This window comes from Zea mays, chromosome 8 (assembly GCF_902167145.1).
Source record: "Zea mays cultivar B73 chromosome 8, Zm-B73-REFERENCE-NAM-5.0, whole genome shotgun sequence".
NCBI lineage: Eukaryota > Viridiplantae > Streptophyta > Magnoliopsida > Poales > Poaceae > Zea > Zea mays.
The window spans coordinates 148,513,413-148,534,032 of record NC_050103.1 but is presented as its reverse complement, the minus strand read 5'-3'; positions in this window follow the sequence as shown (position 1 = coordinate 148,534,032).

Sequence of the window (20,620 nt, the reverse complement as noted above, 5' to 3'; positions counted from 1 at the left end):
CAACAGCAGCGATGAGATCCGCGTCAGCGGCGTCGCGCTTTGTTTGCGCCTTCTTCTTGGCCTTCTTCTTCGTGCCACGCTGGGCGGACGCCTCGGGGACGTCTTCCTGCTGCCGTCCCTGAGGCTGCTTGTCCTTCCAGAAGATGGCTTCGACCGCCTCCTGGCCAGAGGCGAACTTGGTGGCGATGTCCATCAACTCGCTCGCCTTGGTGGGGGTCTTGCGCCCCAGTTTGCTCACCAGGTCTCGGCAAGTGGTGCCGACGAGGTACACCCCGATGACATCCGAGTTGGTGATGTTGGGCAGCTCGGTGCGCTGCTTTGAAAACCGTCAGATGTAGTCTCGCAGGGATTTCCCTGGCTGCTGGCGGCAGCTTCGGAGATCCCATGAGTTCCCAGGGCACACGTACGTGCCCTGGAAGTTTCCAGCGAAGGCCCTGACCAGGTCGTCCCAGTTGGAGATCTGCGCGGGAGGCAGATGCTCCAGCCAGGCCTGGGCAGTGTCGGAGAGGAATAGGGGGAGGTTGCGGATGATGAGGTTGTCGTCGTCCGTCCCTCCAGCTGGCATGCCAGCCGGTAGTCCGCAAGCCACAACTTCGTCCTCGTCTCCCCCGAGTACTTGGTGATGGTAGTTGGGGCCCGGAACCGAGTCGGGAACGACGCTCATCGTATGGCCCGGCTGAAGGCTTGCAGACCTGGTGGTTCAGGCGAGGGACTCCGATCCTCCTCGCTGTCGTAGCGTCCTATGCACCTGGGGTGGTAGCCTCGGCGCACCCTCTCGTCGAGGCGGGCTCGACGGTTGCGATGGTGTGGCTCATCGCCGAGGCGACCCAGGGCTGCAGGCGTCCCGTCCCGCGTGCGCCCGGTGTGGACCGAGGCCTCTCGCATGAGTCGGGAAGTCGTTGCGCGATGCTCCGGGGGGCACCCTTGCCTTCGGGAGGCGGAGCTTTCGGCCCGCCGGACCGCAGCGTCCTCCAGGAGATTCTTGATTTCTCCTTGGATATGCCGCCCCTCGGTGGTGGATGGCTCCGGCATTGCTCGGAGTAGTATTGCTGCTGCCGCTAGATTCTGGCCGACCCCGCTGGAGGCCGGGGGCAGCCTTGCCCTGGCATCGTCAACGGTACAACGTTGGACGTCTCAGGCCCGATGGCACGCTTCTCCGGCGAATGCTTGGCCTGCCCACTCTTGCTTGATGTTTTGCCGGAGCTGCACAAGTTGCCCTGCTTCCTCGTCGAGCTTGGCCTACATCTCGCGGATTTGCTCGAGCTGTGTGTCCTGACCCCCCGCAGGGACTGGGACCACAACTAGCTCCCGCAGGATGTCAACGCGAGGCGCAGGCCCAGGGGGATCGTCATCCTCTGGCATACCGAGGTGGTTGCCTTCGTCGTGACCCCCTAGATCGACGTGGAAACATTCGCGACTTGGGCCACAACCCTCATCGTCAAGGCTGTGGCCATCATCGGAGCAATCGGAGAGGCAGTAGTCACATGCGGTCATGAAGTCTCGCATGGCACTTGGATTACTGAGCCCGGAGAAATCCCAACCGGAGTCGGGACCGTCCTCTTCCTCGGAACCCGGGTGAAGCGTCCCAATCCTCTGGGACTCAAATGTGATACAATTAGTAGTCCCAGGAGGCTAGTAAACACATTGATACATTAGATGATTCCAGATCTGCTTAAACGAGACAAACCTATAAAGGTGGCGAACAACTTTAAGAGTTGGTCCACAACTCGGGACATATCATCAGAGTGGGGCTGAAGCAGCCCGATATACGCAGCGAAGGAAATCAGCGGTCCAACAGCCACAAGTAAGGTTGGGAACAGTCGTAACTCTTACCCGATCTCCTTTTTTTTGAAAAACAACAAATAGGCAAGGGTGAGTACAAACGTACTCAGCAGCCCACCTTCACCCGCGGAATGGGGAAATTAGATATAATGCATGGAATATGTGGAGCTCAGAATATTTTGCAGAAACAACAATATTTTATGCAGGGTTGTTTTTGAAAAACATTTTGTATTTTGCAAAGCGCATCCTCTCCAAAAGGAGCAGGAAGTTTTTCAGTATTATAACAAAATCCCCTGGACTAAACCATCCAGGTATCTCAGCAGTTCCCACTGGTTTTCATTTTCAAAAATAGCTACTGGACTTCTCGTCCACCATAGCTCACGGCTCAACCGCCAAACCTTTTAAAAACCACTTTTCTCAAAACCATCTCTTTTTTTTGGAAAACAAAACATTAATTGCCATACCATACTAGAATCGTCCATTCCTGTGGACATAGACTATTCGAATAGGTTTGAACTCTGCGCAGAGGTGTACACTTTACCCACTAGTCTGGCTCTGCGATCTCATAGCTAGTGAGACCCGAATCCGACTCTCTTTCTTTCCCCGCACGTCCTAACCTTAACGGTTATCCGGAAGGAGTCAGGCCACCACCATGTCCAAACCGGACAAAACTTTCCCCCTCCTTATCCTCCCGGTGCTCCCCAGCCTTCATAACCCTGGGGTTGGACCGTACGAGTTCAGATTGAGTGACTTCCCACACAGTCTCGAGTGGTTGTACTATTAAAGAGTACAGGTAGTGAAGATGACAAACCGGTCCTTATATGAGGGGACAATCCTTCTGCTCACACCTAAACCAGCTGAGCCCACACCTTAGGCCCTCCCCTAAACCAGGGAGTCCCTGATTATCCCACTCACAAGGTGATAAGGGTGAAAACCCTTCATCATACACATTTTGAAAAGCATTTTCTTTTGAAAACTCACACCTTTTCTCAAATCATTTGGAACATATATATCAGGGATTGATTGCGGCAAGCGGCTGGGTGGCCATAATAACTTGTCTCAAAATCATATCATGCATAAAATAACAGGCTGAGGGTTGTGGTTGAAAAATCATAGGTAATTTATGCATCAAAGGGATCCAGTGAGCTTGTCGTGCTTATTCGGCGAAGGGGGAAGGAGAGCTCGCGGAACTGGCTTCTGGCTCTACCGCCTGGCGTAGACTTGCAGATCTGGCCTCCACGAGACGGCACGAACGCTCCGATAACTATGCAACATGAACCAGCAAACATACAAACCAGCAAGTATACCAACAAATATTTAGTATAGTGGTCAGAATAGCGATATATGGATGGGTAGAGTCTTGAGTAGAATCTGTGTCATGTGGTGTTGTGATATTACTGGTGGTGGAGCGGAGGTGCTTACCAGAAGGGTGGACTGGAGGCGAAGCGACACTATGCGTGTAGCCGGCAGAGCGGAGTAACTGAGGGGGTGGGGTGTTTGCCTTGGCTGAGGGTGTTGAGTGTGTGTGGAGAGGGAGAGGGTAGTGAAAGGGAAATGTGCCCTTGGGCCATTTCTAAGTATTTTGGTGATTGAGTGCCAACACGAATGCTTAAATGTGAATTTATGCTCATGGATGGACAAAGTGCAAATCAAGATTAAAGGTATGTTTCTAAGCCTTAGTACATTTGTTTTGTATACTAATATACTTGTCTAAGTGTTAGAAACAGAAAGAAGAAGAAAAGAAAAGAGGTGAAAAAGGCTTGGCTGTGTACAGCCAAGACTCAGCTCAGTCTGGCACACCGGACTGTCCGGTGGTGCACCGGACAGTGTCCGGTGCGCCAGGCTGACTCGGCATGAAGTGGCCGCTCTCGGGAATTCGCCGACGGCGTACGACTAAAATTCACCGGACTGTCCGGTGTGCACCGGACTGTCCGGTGAGCCAACGGTCGGTCGGACCAACGGTCGGCCGCGGAATCTGCGCGCGACACGTGGCCGGGCCAACGGTCGGAAGGGGGCACCGGACTATCCGGTGTGCACCGGACATGTCCGGTGCGCCAATGGCTCCCAGATCTCCAACGGTCGGCCGTGCCATTTTAGGAAGGAAATCGGGCACCGGACAGTGTCCGGTGTGCACCGGACTGTCCGGTGCACCCAACGACTGAAGGCAAGATTGGCCTTCCAGATTTGCTCTCAACGGCTCCTAGCTGCCTTGGGGCTATAAAAGGGTCCCCTAGGTGCATGGAGGAGTACACCAAGCAACCTTAGAGCATTCTTGATCATCCACACTCAGTCCTTGCGCATTCGTTTGTTATTCTCAGTGATTCGAGCTCCGTTCTAGTGAGAACTTTGAGATAGTCTTTTGAGCTCGATTCTTGGCCGTGTGTGTGCGCATTTTGCTGTGGATTTGTGTGTGTTGCTTCCCTCCCTTACTCCGTATTTCTTTGTGAATCTCAAGTGTAAGGGCGAGAGGCTCCAAGTTGTGGAGATTCCTCGCAAACGGGATATTGAAAGGCAAAGCAAAACACCGTGGTATTCAAGTTGGTCTTTGGACCGCTTGAGAGGGGTTGATCGCAACCCTCGTCCGTTGAGACGCCACAACGTGGAGTAGGCAAGCGTTGGTCTTGGCCGAACCACGGGATAAACCACTGTGTCATCTCTGTGTTTGATCTCTTGTGGTATTGTGTTTTGTTGAGACTCCTCTCTAGCCACTTGGCAATTATTGTGCTAACACTTAACAAGTTTTTGTGGCTATAATTTCTAAGTTTTACAGGATCACCTATTCACCCCCCCTCTAGGTGCTCTCAATTGGTATCGGAGCCGTTCTCTTCACAAAGGGACTAACCGCCCGAAGAGATGGATCCTAAAGGGAAGGGAATCGTGATCAACGACAAGGAGAAGGAGTCCTTCGTCAACGAGCCAAGGGATGACAAGTCCAACGACTCGGGCTCGGGCCACAGACGCAAAGATGGGAAGAAGAAGAAGACAAGACGCATCAAGGAGATCGTCTACTACGACAGCGATGAGTCTACTTCCTCACAAAAGGACGACGACCACAACGAATACGAGAGAAAGAAACCGGTCAATTCGAACTTTTCTTTTGATTACTCTCGTATTCCTCAAAGTACTAATGCTCATTTATTATCTATTCCACTTGGTAAACCTCCTCATTTTGATGGAGAGGACTACAGATTTTGGAGTCACAAAATGCGTAGTCACTTGTTCTCTCTCCATCCTAGCATATGGGAGATTGTAGAAAGTGGAATGCACTTTGATAGTACGGATAGTCCCATGTTTATTAATGAACAGATTCATAAAAATGCACAAGCTACTACTGTGTTGCTAGCCTCTTTGTGCAGGGACGAGTATCATAAGGTGAGCGGCTTGGACAATGCCAAGCAGATCTGGGACACCCTCAAGATCTCTCATGAGGGGAATGATGTCACCTTGCTCACCAAGATGGAGTTGGTGGAGGGCGAGCTTGGACGGTTCGCAATGATAAGGGGCGAGGAGCCAACTCAAACATACAACCGGCTCAAGACCCTTATCAACAAAATAAGGAGCTACGGAAACACGCGATGGACAGATCACGACGTCGTCCGCCTAATGCTAAGGTCCTTTACCGTTCTTGATCCTCATTTGGTGAACAATATTCGTGAAAATCCTAGGTACACCAAGATGTCGCCCGAAGAAGTTCTGGGGAAGTTCGTAAGCGGGCGAATGATGATCAAGGAGGCAAGATATGTGGATGACGCGTTGAATGGTCCCATTCATGAGCCTCAACCCATTGCTCTCAAGGCAACGAGGAGCAAGGAGGCGCTACCGAGCAAGGTGGCGCAAGTTGAGGCGGCCGGGCTAAATAATGAGGAGATGGCCCTCATCATTAAGCGCTTCAAGACGGCGCTTAAAGGTCGCAAGGGACAGCCAAGCAAGACCAAGACAAAGGAGAAGCGCTCGTGCTTCAAATGTGGTAAGATTGGTCATTTCATCGCTAACTGTCCCGATATTGAAAGTGACCAGGAAAAAGGGAACAAAAGGGAGAAGAAGAAGCATTACAAGAAGGCCAAGGGCGAGGCACATATCAGAAAGGAGTGGGATTCGGATTGCTCCTCCTCCGACTCCGACAATGAAGGACTCGCCGCCACCGCCTTCAACAAGTCATCCCTCTTCCCCAACGAGCGTCACACTTGCCTCATGGCAAGGGAGAAGAAAGTAAGCACTCATGATACTAGTACTTATGCTTCTTCAAGTGAGGATGAGTCTAGTGATGATGATGAGATAGATTACTCATGCTTATTCAAGGGATTAGATAGATCTAAAATTAATAAGATTAATGAGTTGATTGATGCTTTGAATGACAAGAATAGATTACTAGAAAAACAAGAAGATCTTTTATATGAGGAGCATGATAAATTTGTTAGTGCACAAAATTCTCTTGCTCTAGAAATTAAAAGGAATGAAATGCTCTCTGGTGAATTATCTACTTATCATGAAACCATTTCTACTTTACAAGGTGTCAACAATGATTTAAATGCTAAATTAGAAGTAGCAAATAAATCTAATTCTTGTGTAGAACATGTTATAATTTGTACTAGATGTAAAGATTTTGACATTGATGCTTGTAGTGAACATCTAGTTTCAATTTCCAAGCTTAATGATGAATTGGCTAGTCTTAATGCTCAACTTAAGACTAGCAAGAATGATTTCGATAAGCTAAAATTTGCAAGGGATGCCTACACGATTGGTAGACACCCCTCAATTAAGGATGGACTTGGCTTCAAGAGGGAAGCCAAGAACTTAACAAGCCATAAGGCTCCCATCTCCGCCAAGGAGAAAGGGAAGGCCCCTATGGCAAGTAGTGCTAAAAAGAACCATGCTTTTATGTACCATGATAAGAGACAAACTAGAAATGCTTATAGGAGTTACAATGCTTATGATGATTTTGATTCTCATGACATGTTTGCTTCTAGTTCTTTCTATGTGCATGATAGAAATGTTGGTAGGAGAAAAGCTATTCACAATATGCCTAGGAGAAATGTTGTTAATGTTCCTAGGAGAGTTAATGAACCTTCTACAATATATCATGCTTTGAGTGCCTCCTTTGCAATTTGTAGAAAGGATAGAAAGGTGATTGCTAGGAAATTAGGGGCAAAATGCAAGGGAGATAAAACTTGCATTTGGGTCCCTAAGACAATTGTGACTAACCTTATAGGACCCAACAAGAGTTGGGTACCTAAGTCCCAAGCCTAAATTTGCCTTGCAGGTTTATGCATCCGGGGGTTCAAGCTGGATTATCGACAGCGGATGCACAAACCATATGACGGGGGAGAAGAAGATGTTCACCTCCTACGTCAAGAATAAGGATTCCCAAGATTCAATTATATTCGATGATGGGAATCAAGGCAAGGTAAAAGGGTTAGGTAAAATTGCAATTTCTAATGAGCACTCTATCTCTAATGTGTTTTTAGTAGAGTCTCTTGGATATAATTTGCTATCAGTTAGTCAATTATGCAATATGGGATATAACTGTCTATTTACAAATATAGATGTGTCTGTCTTTAGAAGAAGTGATGGTTCACTAGCTTTTAAGGGTGTATTAGACGACAAACTTTATTTAGTTGATTTTGCAAAAGAGGAGGCCGGTCTAGATGCATGCTTAATAGCTAAGACTAGCATGGGTTGGATGTGGCATCGCCGCTTAGCACATGTGGGGATGAAGAACCTTCACAAGCTTCTAAAGGGAGAACACGTGATAGGATTAACTAATGTGCAATTCGAAAAAGATAGACCTTGTGCAGCTTGTCAGGCAGGTAAACAAGTGGGAGGAACACATCACAGCAAGAATGTGATGACCACATCAAGACCCCTAGAGCTGCTACATATGGACCTCTTCGGACCTGTCGCCTATCTAAGCATAGGGGGAAGTAAGTATGGTCTAGTTATTGTTGATGACTTTTCCCGCTTCACTTGGGTGTTCTTTTTGCAGGATAAATCTGAAACCCAAGGGACCCTCAAGCGCTTCCTCAAGAGAGCTCAAAATGAGTTTGAGCTCAAGGTGAAGAAGATAAGGAGCGACAACGGGTCCGAATTCAAGAATCTTCAAGTGGAGGAGTTTCTTGAGGAGGAGGGGATCAAGCACGAGTTCTCTGCTCCCTACACACCTCAGCAAAATGGTGTGGTAGAGAGGAAGAACAGGACTCTCATCGATATGGCGAGGACCATGCTTGGAGAGTTCAAGACCCCCGAGCGCTTTTGGTCGGAAGCCGTGAACACGGCTTGCCACGCCATCAACAGGGTCTACCTTCACCGCCTCCTCAAGAAGACGTCATATGAGCTTTTAACCGGTAACAAACCCAATGTATCGTATTTTCGTGTATTTGGGAGTAAATGCTACATTCTAGTGAAGAAGGGTAGAAATTCTAAGTTTGCTCCCAAAGCTGTAGAAGGGTTTTTATTAGGTTATGATTCAAATACAAAGGCGTACAGGGTCTTCAACAAATCATCGGGTTTGGTTGAAGTCTCTAGCGACGTTGTATTTGATGAGACTAATGGCTCTCCAAGAGAGCAAGTTGTTGATCTTGATGATGTAGATGAGGAAGATGTTCCAACGGCCGCGATACGCACCATGACGATTGGAGATGTACGGCCTCGGGAACAATTGGAGCAAGATCAACCGTCTTCCTCAACTATGGTGAATCCCCCAACCCAAGATGACGAACAGGTACCTCAAGTGGAGGCGCATGATCAAGGGGGAGCACAAGATGTTCAAGTTGAAGAGGAAGAAGCACCTCAGGCACCTCCAACCCAAGTTCGAGCGGTGATTCAAAGGGATCATCCTGTCGATCAAATTTTGGGTGACATTAGCAAGGGAGTAACTACTCGATCTCGATTAGTTAATTTTTGTGAGCATTACTCCTTTGTCTCTTCTATTGAGCCTTTCAGGGTAGAGGAGGCCTTGCTAGATCCGGATTGGATATTGGCCATGCAGGAGGAACTCAATAACTTCAAGCGCAATGAAGTTTGGACACTGGTGCCTCGTCCCAAGCAAAATGTTGTGGGAACCAAGTGGGTGTTCCGCAACAAACAGGACGAGCATGGGGTGGTGACGAGGAACAAGGCTCGACTTGTGGCAAAAGGTTATGCCCAAGTCGCAGGTTTGGACTTTGAGGAGACGTTTGCTCCTGTGGCTAGGCTAGAATCAATTCGCATCTTGCTAGCATATGCCGCTCACCATTCTTTTAGGTTGTACCAAATGGATGTGAAGAGCGCTTTCCTCAATGGGCCAATAAAGGAGGAGGTGTACGTGGAGCAACCCCCTGGCTTCGAGGATGAACGGTACCCCGACCACGTGTGTAAGCTCTCTAAGGCGCTCTATGGATTTAAGCAAGCCCCAAGAGCATGGTATGAATGCCTTAGAGATTTCTTAATTGCTAATGCTTTCAAGGTTGGGAAAGCCGATCCAACTCTTTTCACTAAGACATGTGATGGTGATTTGTTTGTGTGCCAAATTTATGTCGATGACATAATATTTGGTTCTACTAACCAAAAGTCTTGTGAAGAGTTTAGCAGGGTGATGACGCAGAAATTCGAGATGTCGATGATGGGCGAGTTGAACTACTTCCTTGGGTTCCAAGTGAAGCAACTCAAGGACGGCACCTTCATCTCCCAAACGAAGTACATGCAAGATCTGCTAAAGCGGTTTGGGATGAAGGACGCCAAGCCCGCAAAGACTCCGATGGGAACCGACGGACACATCGACCTCAACAAAGGAGGTAAGTCCGTTGATCAAAAAGCATACCGGTCAATGATAGGGTCTTTACTTTATTTATGTGCTAGTAGACCGGATATTATGCTTAGCGTATGCATGTGTGCTAGATTTCAATCCGATCCTAAGGAGTGTCACTTAGTGGCGGTGAAGCGAATTCTTAGATATTTGGTTGCTACGCCTTGCTTCGGGCTCTGGTATCCAAAGGGGTCTACCTTTGACTTGGTTGGATACTCAGATTCCGACTATGCTGGATGTAAGGTCGATAGGAATAGTACATCAGGGACGTGCCAATTCCTAGGAAGGTCCCTGGTGTCGTGGAACTCTAAGAAACAAACCTCCGTTGCCCTATCTACCGCTGAGGCCGAGTATGTTGCCGCAGGGCAGTGTTGCGCGCAACTACTTTGGATGAGGCAAACCCTTAGGGACTTTAGCTACAATCTGAGCAAAGTCCCACTCCTATGTGACAATGAGAGTGCTATCCGCATGGCAGAAAATCCTGTTGAACACAGCCGCACAAAGCACATTGACATCCGACATCACTTTTTGAGAGACCACCAGCAAAAGGGAGATATCAAAGTGTTTCATGTTAGCACCGAGAACCAGCTAGCCGATATCTTTACCAAGCCTCTAGATGAGAAGACCTTTTGCAGGCTGCGTAGTGAGCTAAATGTCTTAGATTCGCGGAACTTGGATTGAATTGTAGCATACATGTGTATATGCCTTTGATCATGTTCCTTATACATTTTGTTGCTTATTGTGGTGCTCAAGTTGTACAAACAATTCCCCGGACCTCACAAGTCCTTGTGTAAGTGATGCACATATTTAGAGGGAGTTGTGTTACAACTTGACCCTTTGAGACTAACCATATGCTTGAGTTTGCTTGATTTAGTCTCGAAGGAGAATTGAAAGGGAAAAGGTGGACTTGGATCATGAAAGACTTCCACTGCACTCCGATGAGAGGGTAACTTATTCCAAGTTCATCTCATGAACTCTTATTGCCATTTGCTCTTAATTGAAGATTTTGGTGAGGCAATGGGGTTATAAGGCCAAAATTGATCCCGTTTTGGTGCTTGATGCCAAAGGGGGAGAAAATAAAGGCCAAAGAAATAAATGGATCAGCTACCACTTGAGAAATTTTGAAAATAGTAAAATAGAGCTTTGTTTGTCAAAACTCTTGCATTGTCTCTAGTGTCAAAAGTTGGCCTCTTGTGGGGAGAAGTGTTGATTATGGGAAATAGGGGGAGTTTTTGAAATCTTTGATCAATATCTTTTGGAATGACTCTCTTTATGCTTCAACATGTGTGTTTGACTTAGAGATAGAGATTTGAGTTTGATTTGCAAAAACAAACCAAGTGGTGGCAAAGGATGATCCATATATGCCAAAATTGAATCAAAATAAATTTGAGTTTTATTTGAAGTGATATTGCACTTGTTCTAGTTGCTTTATGTTGTGATTGGCATAAATCACCAAAAAGGGGGAGATTGAAAGGGAAATGTGCCCTTGGGCCATTTCTAAGTATTTTGGTGATTGAGTGCCAACACAAATGCTTAAATGTGAATTTATGCTCATGGATGGACAAAGTGCAAATCAAGATTAAAGGTATGTTTCTAAGCCTTAGTACATTTGTTTTGTATACTAATATACTTGTCTAAGTGTTAGAAACAGAAAGAAGAAGAAAAGAAAAGAGGTGAAAAAGGCTTGGCTGTGTACAGCCAAGACTCAGCTCAGTCTGGCACACCGGACTGTCCGGTGGTGCACCGGACAGTGTCCGGTGCGCCAGGCTGACTCGGCATGAAGTGGCCGCTCTCGGGAATTCGCCGACGGCGTACGGCTAAAATTCACCAGACTGTCCGGTGAGCCAACGGTCGGTCGGACCAACGGTCGGCCGTGGAATCTGCGCGCGACACGTGGCCGGGCCAACGGTCGGAAGGGGGCACCGGACTGTCCGGTGTGCACCGGACATGTCCGGTGCGCCAACGGCTCCCAGATCTCCAACGGTCGGCCGTGCCATTTTAGGAAGGAAATCAGGCACCGGACAGTGTCCGGTGTGCACCGGACTGTCCGGTGCACCCAACGACTGAAGGCAAGATTGGCCTTCCAGATTTGCTCTCAACGGCTCCTAGCTGCCTTGGGGCTATAAAAGGGTCCCCTAGGCGCATGGAGGAGTACACCAAGCAACCTTAGAGCATTCTTGATCATCCACACTCAGTCCTTGCGCATTCGTTAGTTATTCTCAGTGATTCGAGCTCCGTTCTAGTGAGAACTTTGAGATAGTCTTTTGAGCTCGATTCTTGGCCGTGTGTGTGCGCATTTTGCTGTGGATTTGTGTGTGTTGCTTCCCTCCCTTACTCCGTATTTCTTTGTGAATCTCAAGTGTAAGGGCGAGAGGCTCCAAGTTGTGGAGATTCCTCGCAAACGGGATATTGAAAGGCAAAGCAAAACACCGTGGTATTCAAGTTGGTCTTTGGACCGCTTGAGAGGGGTTGATCGCAACCCTCGTCCGTTGGGACGCCACAACGTGGAGTAGGCAAGCGTTGGTCTTGGCCGAACCACGGGATAAACCACTGTGTCATCTCTGTGTTTGATCTCTTGTGGTATTGTGTTTTGTTGAGACTCCTCTCTAGCCACTTGGCGATTATTGTGCTAACACTTAACAAGTTTTTGTGGCTATAATTTCTAAGTTTTACAGGATCACCTATTCACCCCCCCTCTAGGTGCTCTCAGGTAGCTGGGTGTATTTATAGCTGAGTGTAGGTGGTGTAGCACAGTGAAGTTCACTGTTGGTGAGAATAGTGACGAATGAATCGTCTGACTTAGTATGAACAGGAGAGTTATAGGCAGAATATGGGACAAGAGTATTTTGGGAGTTTTCTGGAATATGGACCATGCTTAAGGGATGACATGGTTGGATAGGGAATATTTTGATAAGAATTTAGAAACGAGAATTATTGGAATCTGAGTTTGGGAGCCTGGTTCGAAGGAATCTCACAGTTAAGCGTGCTCAACTTGGAGAAACCTGGGATGGGTGACCAGATGGGAAGTTCCCACTAGAAGGGAAATCACAATCACCGGAGTTCGTATGACTGGAATATGGGTCTGGCTGGTCTTAGGTGGACTGGACAGCATGATGGATGAGTAGTTGAAATTTTGGGTGATCGGCTAATCGATGAATAGTAACAATGAATAGTGACGACAAAAAAGTTACTATAGATATCATCGATGAGTAGTAACGATGATAAATAGTAACAACGAATAGTAACGATGGTGAATAGTGTCGGTGAATAGTAACGATGAATAGTAACGGTGAATAGTGCTGGTGAATAGTCGTATGAACGAACGATGAACGATGAACGATGAATAGGAACTATGAACGAATGATGAACGATGAATATGAACTATGAACGAACGGACGAACGATCGAATGATCGGACGAACGAACGATCGGAATTTCGGCAGTACAAAGATTATCTGGAAGAACGATGAATAGAGACTATGAACGAATGATGAACGATGAATAGGAGCTATGAACGAACGATGAACGATCGAATGATCGAACGAACGAACGATCAGAATTTCGGCAGCATAACAGCAGGGAAAAGATTATTTGGACGAATGAATGGACGAACAATCGAATGATCGGACGAACGAACGATCGGAATTTCGGCAGCATAACGGCAGGACAAAGATTATCTGGAAGAACGATGAATAGGGACTATGAACGAACGATGAACGATGAATAGGAACTATGAACGAACGATGAACGATCGAATGATCGAACGAACGAACGATCGGAATTTCGGCAGCATAACGGTAGGAAAAAGATTATTTGGACGAACAAACGGACGAACGATCGAACGATCGGACGAACGAACCATGAACGATCGGACGAACGATCGAACGATCGGACGAACGAACGAACAAACTAAGAACAGGGGATGAACGATCGAACGATCCTTGTGCTAGTGTGTGCTTGTGTGGAACATGGAGTGGGTGTGTGTGTGGGGTGGAAGAGAGTTGCCATGAAATGGCTTGGGGTGGGATGAGAGGAGGCCCTTGCCCCTCTATTTGTAGCCATGGTGGGGGGATTAGGGGGAGGGATGAGAGGATTAGTGGGAGGATGAGAGGATTAGTGGGAGATTAGCATGTATTTGTCTTGTATAAGTGAGATTAGCTTGTAGAGCTCACCGTATGACACTGGAGGCATACGTATACGTATGAGCATGAGGAAAGTTATGAAGAAAATATTTGTAGGGACTTGAAAAATGATTCTGAAGGTATTTCTCAAGAGGAAAATACCTGGAGATATATCGGTGGCATATTTGGGCAGTATTTCTGGAAAGAACTTGAAGAGGATCACTAGGGAAATATCTGGGCAGTATTTCTGTAAACAATTTGAGGGGGATCACTGGGGAAATATTTGTAGGATATTTTGAGGAGGATTTTAGAGAGAATATAGACCACTATACTTTATTTGTTGATATCAACTCGCAAACAAACATTTTGAAATGAAATTTGAAATTCATTTTGAATTTAGAGCGAGTTTGAGAAAATTTCAGGATTTGAATTTTTGGGATGCTACACCGGGGGTCCGTAGGTCGAGATGGACGTCAGTCGGTCCCAAGATGACCACATATGGTACCTTGGAAGGTTAGGGTATGCCTTTACGAAAGCGCTCACCGAAGCGGGGTCGCTTGGTGGATCGAAGCTGAATCTAAAAGGCACAGGGTGGAAAACGGACGGTACCTCTTGGTCGATGGATGGTGAGGAAGTCGCGTCGGGGACGGACTGCACCGTCATCTCAGGTACGAGGCTAACACCCAGCAAGTCCTTCGCGAGAGTGCTGGCGTCGTCTGTCCGCTTGGGGTTGGCACGTTGCGGGGAAACGACACTCGTCGTCGTCTCAGGTACGAGGACAACGCTCGACATGTCCTCCGCTGGGGTGCCGGTGTCATCGACTTGCTCGACAGCCGACGAGGCGCCGCCTCCTGCATGGCCACGGTTGCCCCGTCTCCTCCTTCTACGGCGAGGAGGGTGGCGAGGAAAACCCGGATGCTGCTCTTCCGCCATGGGGGGGGAAGACGTTGTCAAGTTCGCCACCGCCGGGCGAGCTGACGACCGTCGTTGTTGCTGTCGCGCTGCAGGGGGAGGAGTACCATGTTGTAGCTACCGTCTAGGGACATGAACTCGAGACTCCCGAAGCAGAGCACCGTCCTGGGCTGAAGAGGTTGCTGAAGACTACCCATCTGGAACTCAACGGGAAGTTGTTCGTTAACACGCAGCAGGCCCCTACCTGGCGCGCCAACTGTCGGCGTTTCGGACCTGGGGGGTCCCTGGACCGACGAGTAAATTTGTCGCTGCGTGCCCCTGCCCAGATGGGTTGGCGCGAGATGGAACACAAGGGGAAAACACGGCTCATATTATCTCTCACCAGGGGGGTGTGCTCGTAGTAGGGGTTACAAGCGTTCGCGCGCGAGAGAGAGAGCCTGTTCGTATGCTCATTCCTCCGCGCGACCCCCTTCCGACCCTCCCGCAGGAAGGGCCTGGACCTCCCTTTTATAGATGCAAGGAGAGGGTCCAGGTGTACAATGGGGGGTGTAGCTATGCACTAACGTGTCTGGCAGAGAGGTGCCTGAGCCCTGTGTACATGCCAACGTGGCTGTCGGAGAGGTGCTAGAGCCCTGTGTATGCGATAACGTGGCCATCGGAGAAGTGCCTGAGCCCTGTAGAAGCGCAGCTGACGGTGCTGCTGGGATCCTGCTGACGTCTCCTTGCTTTCGTAGGGGGCTGAGAACCACCGTCGTCACGGATGCACGCGGGGAGCCATCATTGCCTGTTACCGGGACGAGCCAGATGGGACGCTGGTCTTGTTCCCTTGTAGCCTGAGCTAGCTAGGGGTAGGGTAATGATGTATCCCCTGTGGCGCGGTCGGTCCGAGCCCAAGGTCGGGCGAGGCGGAGACTTCTCCTGAGGCCGAGGCCGGGGTCGGGCGAGGACGTGATTCCTCCCGAGGTCGAGGCTGAAGCCGAGTCTTGGGGTCGGGCGAGGCGGAGACCTCCTCCCGAGGTCGAGGCCCAAGGTCGGGCGAGGCGGAGCTTCCTGTTGCGCCCGAGGCTGAACTTGCTGTCGTCAGCCTTGCCCGGGTGGTTGGCACAGCAGTTGGAGCGAGGTGAGCGGCGCTGTTTTCCTGTCAGATCGGTCAGTGGAAGGGCGAAGTGACCGCGATCACTTTGACCTTGCCGACTGAGGCACGTGTGTCAGGATAAGGTGTCAGGCGATCCTTGCATTGAATGCGCCTGCGATACGGTCGGTTGGTGAGGCGATTTGGCCAAGGTTGCTTCTCGTCGAAGCCTGCCAGAGCTGGGCCTCGGGCGAGCCGAGGGGGCGCCCGCTGCCTGAGGAGACCCTCGGGCGAGGCGTGAATTCGTCTGGGACTACAGTCCCGGCCCGAGGCCGGGCTCGAGCGAGATCGCGTCCCTTGGGTAGACGAAGCCTTGACCTGAACCGTGCCCATCAGTCTTTGCAGCTTGTGCTGATGGTGGTTACCAGTCGTGTTTAGGAGTGTTGGGGGTACCCCTAATTACGGTACCCAACAATTACCAAAGTGTAAACCATGTTTTCGTCAATAGACCAGTCGTCTAGACAAAGTGGTCGCATGTTCCATTGACATTCGACTCAAACGACATCAATCTTCGCAACGCCACGCACACCAATGCCATGGTCATCAACTGTAATGTAGCAGGTTGGGAAATTTGCAAGGCCCTCATATGACAATGATAGTCATGTCGATATCATTTTCCTCCACGCCTTCGAAAGAATGGGCATAAATCCGAAGAAACTTCAGCCGACAGACAACTCCCTATTCGGGTTTGGAGACAAGGCCACCCTACCCCTCGAAAAAATCGTCCTACCACTATCCTTCTACACCGATGCAAATGCACCGACAGAGCACATCACATTTGATGTCATCGACGTGGTATACCCATACAATGCAATCCTAGGTAGAGGAGCTGTGAACGCCTTCAGGGTAGTAATTCATGGGTTGTACCTATGCATGAAGATCCTAGGACCCGGCGTAATCATTACAGTCTTCGATGATCATTAGGTGGCCCGTAACATAGAGAGAGACTTCGTCCCCAGACAGAGGAATGTACATTATTTGGATGCTAACACAACGACACATAACCTTGATGCATTTGCGAAGATCGACAGATAACAGAACTCGATCCAAAGTGACAAAGGGGACAAGAAATTACCCCCTGACACGACCCTACCCAATCATATTGTGTTAATCAGCGAATGCCTAACCCCGTAGGAGGATGCTAGCTTGCTCGACTGCCTACGCCGAAATAAAGATGTCTTCACCTGGTTGGAGTTAGTCGGAGTATCATCGAGCACAGGCTGCACAACAACCCCTCCCTGCGCCCCAAGAAGCAGCACCTTCGCAAAAATGTCAGACGAGAAAACAGAAGCAGCCAAGGCCGAGGTCAAGCGGCTCCTAGACACAAAATTCATTGAACCAAGCGATTACCCAGCCTAGCTCCCAAATGTTTTCATGGTGAAAAAGAAAAATAGAAAGTGGCACATGTGCATTGAATTCACTAGCTTAAAGATGGTCTGCCCCAAAGACAAGTTCTCACTACCTTACATCGACAAAATTGTTGACTCGGAAACAAGCTACGAAGTCATGCCCCTCCTTGACTGTTTCTCCAGCTACCACTAGATATTCCTCAGTGAAGAGGACAAGTCGAACGCTAGTTTCATCACCCTCTTCGACAAATACTGTTTTGTGAGGATGCCTGAAGGCCTCAAAAATGCCGGGTCCACTTTCTCCCACCTAACACAGTCTATACTCATGGACTAGGTTGGCAGAAACATATTCACCTACGTTGATGACATCATCGTCCCAAGAAAAAGCAAAGCTGATCACTTGGCAGACCTGGCAGAGAATTTCGCTAACATTAGGGAGGCTAGATTCTAGCTCAACCTAGAAAAGTGTGTCTTGGGCATCCACAGGGACAGAGTTCTAGGGTTACCTAGTATCAATGAAAGGCTTCGAGGAGAACCCTAATAAAATTAGGGCCATAATAAAAATGCATCCACCACAGATAGTGAAAAGAGGTACAAAAGCTAACCAGCCTCATCACAGCTCTGAACTGATTCATCTCGATGTAAGCCGAGTGAAGCCTACCATTTCTAAAGGTGCTGCAAGGGGCCAGGGACTTCGCGTGGGGCCTAGAGCAGGCATCTGCATTCAAAGATATCAAATCATACCTGATAGACCTTGCCATCTTGTCAAGCCCAACTCCAGGAGATGATCTACTACTCTATTTGGCGGCTGCCCATCATGCGGTGAGTGCGATCCTTGTACAGGAAAAGCTTTATGAAGGCAGACTTGTCCAGTCCCCGGTGTCACACCCGGGTTTTAGGGGCATCAAGACCCGGGCGCGAACATAATCACCAGGTGTGCTGGGACCAAGTCTCACACATATGATGAATCATGGCATAGGATTGAATGTCACATTTTACTATATAACAGGAGTTCTATACAAAATAAATAAATATTTACATGGGAGACGACTGGGAGACGACGGTCCAGCAACCCAAAGTTGACTGGGAGACGACGGCCTAGACCTCTCACGAACACATCACATCATCCTCCAAGCGCCTCATCCTGCGGTACCTGTTCTTGACCTGTGGGGGGGGTGTGAGACAGCAAGAGTGAGCTCACATACGTTCATCGCTCAACAAGTTGTGGGGAATAATGTGCATGAACTCGCCAAAGGTAGGAGCTCACGTGAAGTGTAAGGCTTACCAAAGAGGATGGTTAGAGCTGAGCATTGGTTTTAAAGTTGGTCAAAATTTTATTAGCAATTACTAAGTATAAGTAAATACCAACCCAATTAAGTAGTAGAACAAAAGTAACAACATCACCTGCGATGCAATGCATATGACAAATTGAATTTAAGTTTCATAATTTAATCATCAGAGAGTCCTGAGCTGCTCATGACCGTGAGCTCGGCTAGTATACCAGTTTTACACTCTGTAGAGGTGGTACCCTTTACCCACAAGTCATGTTACCCATCTGCCAAGGGATCGCGACTTCCCATACACCTCTACCGAGGAGGCGAGGCAGGGTAACACTATGAGGCCTTTACAAAGTTCCACTAGCTTCAGAAAACCCGCTACAGTTTATAGGAAGCTCCAATGCAGGGTTCTTGCCTGACCGCCATCGCAGCAAAATCAACCAAGGACCTCCCTACACTGACCACTCCCCTACTGCCCTTGCCCCTTTCGGGTAAGGTAGTCCTCCACTAGCTTTCCTAATTAATCAGCCAAGGGCGTCCATAAACCCTTGTGGTGGCACGTGTTTCTCAAGTTAAGCTCTATGTTCTAATTAACATTAATGATCTTGACATGAACATAAATAGAATAACAAAATAACTGGAACATAGATATGATAAATAATTATCCCAAATCCATGTAAAGCAATAGCAAACTATCCAAGTGATTCAGGGGTAAACAAGGTAATGAGATAAACAATCTAGGGTAACCTATTGGGTCCCATCAAAATTAACCTATGCATGAATAAATGATATTAAAGAACATTATTGGGTAAAAAGTGGTCAAGGGCACAACTTGCCTGGGACTTGAGATTCCAGGTACCAGGATGATCTTCAGGTGACTCGTGACCTCACGCTAGTCGTAGCAATACAAACAAACATGGGATAGGCAAAATTAACATTACACCAAACATATATGCAAAATACATATTAATAATCTACATATTTAAATAAGATCACAGGAAAAGGAATTATTAATTTTGGAGTTATAGATTTTAAGTTATGGATTTCTAAAGATTCTATGTGCTTGGTACAAGATTAATTAGGATATCAATTTTAATATGGCTTTCATGTCAAAACAGTGACACAAAATGATAAACAATAATATTACAAAATTATAGAAACTGGAATGGGTTAATTCGGAGCTAAAATGAATTTTCTAGGAATTACACAAGTTTTAGAATTATTTGTGTGCTAGAAAAGTATTTTCTGTATTGTTTTTCCTATTTTCTTAAGTCACTGGACTGCGCGCATAATATCTAGAGAGCTCGGGGGCTAATCCACAAGTTTTCCCAAGACTCAGTTTTCCCCCGCACAGGACAGCAGGTTGAATAAATAAAAAAGCAGGGGCTCTTTAAGAAAAGAGGCGCGGCGAAGGGGTATGCTCATATCTCCACCGTGCGATCACACTTGGATGGACCAGATCACATCGCATGCTTATGAACCAGTATCCACCCACAGCCATCCGATGACATCTCAACGACCTGGATCTAACTGAGTGAAAGGGTACCTTGCATCAAATCCGAGCCCTCAAACTGACGATCGATGGCTCACCTTGGGTTAACTCAGGATCTATTCCCATCCGCACGATCCGGATCGGACGTTCACGAGATCGTCTTCTTCCCCAGGCACTGAGAATAGCAGCACCGTGCAGCCGCCAAGATGAGCACGCTGGCGCGAGCACTGCGGCAGAACTGGGTGCACGACGAGGGATTCCTGAGTACCCGGGCCGCTCCCATCCTGCAGCGACGTCCGCCGAACAGGAGTCCGAGCAACACCGGAGATACCAACCCTGCCAGATCCGCAGCCGTTCCTTGGCTCCACGGCGAAATCTCCAATCGATGGTGGCGGCTTCAACTTCCCTCCCGGTCGCAAGCTTATATACCCACGGACGCCAACGACGAAGTGCGAGCCGGCCGGCGAGTCTGTCTTATCACCAGAGGAGAGAGAGACGGTTGGTCGAGGAGGGTCCCAGGAGGACGGGAAAATAGCGGGTCGGCGGCCGGATCCTTGAGGCAGTCCTCACCGGAGAGCACCAAAACAATTGGGCGCACTGAGGCAGTGGAGAGAAGCGACCACGATACTCGAATTTTATAGCACATGGGGGGGAAAGGTGTAACACCCTGAATTTGGGGGTAGATTTTTTTCTTCTTTTCTCTCACCAAATTCGGGTGTTACCCTTTCCTTTTCCCTTTTCTTCTTGCTAAGCCTTGATCTTTTCCAAAAGTTATA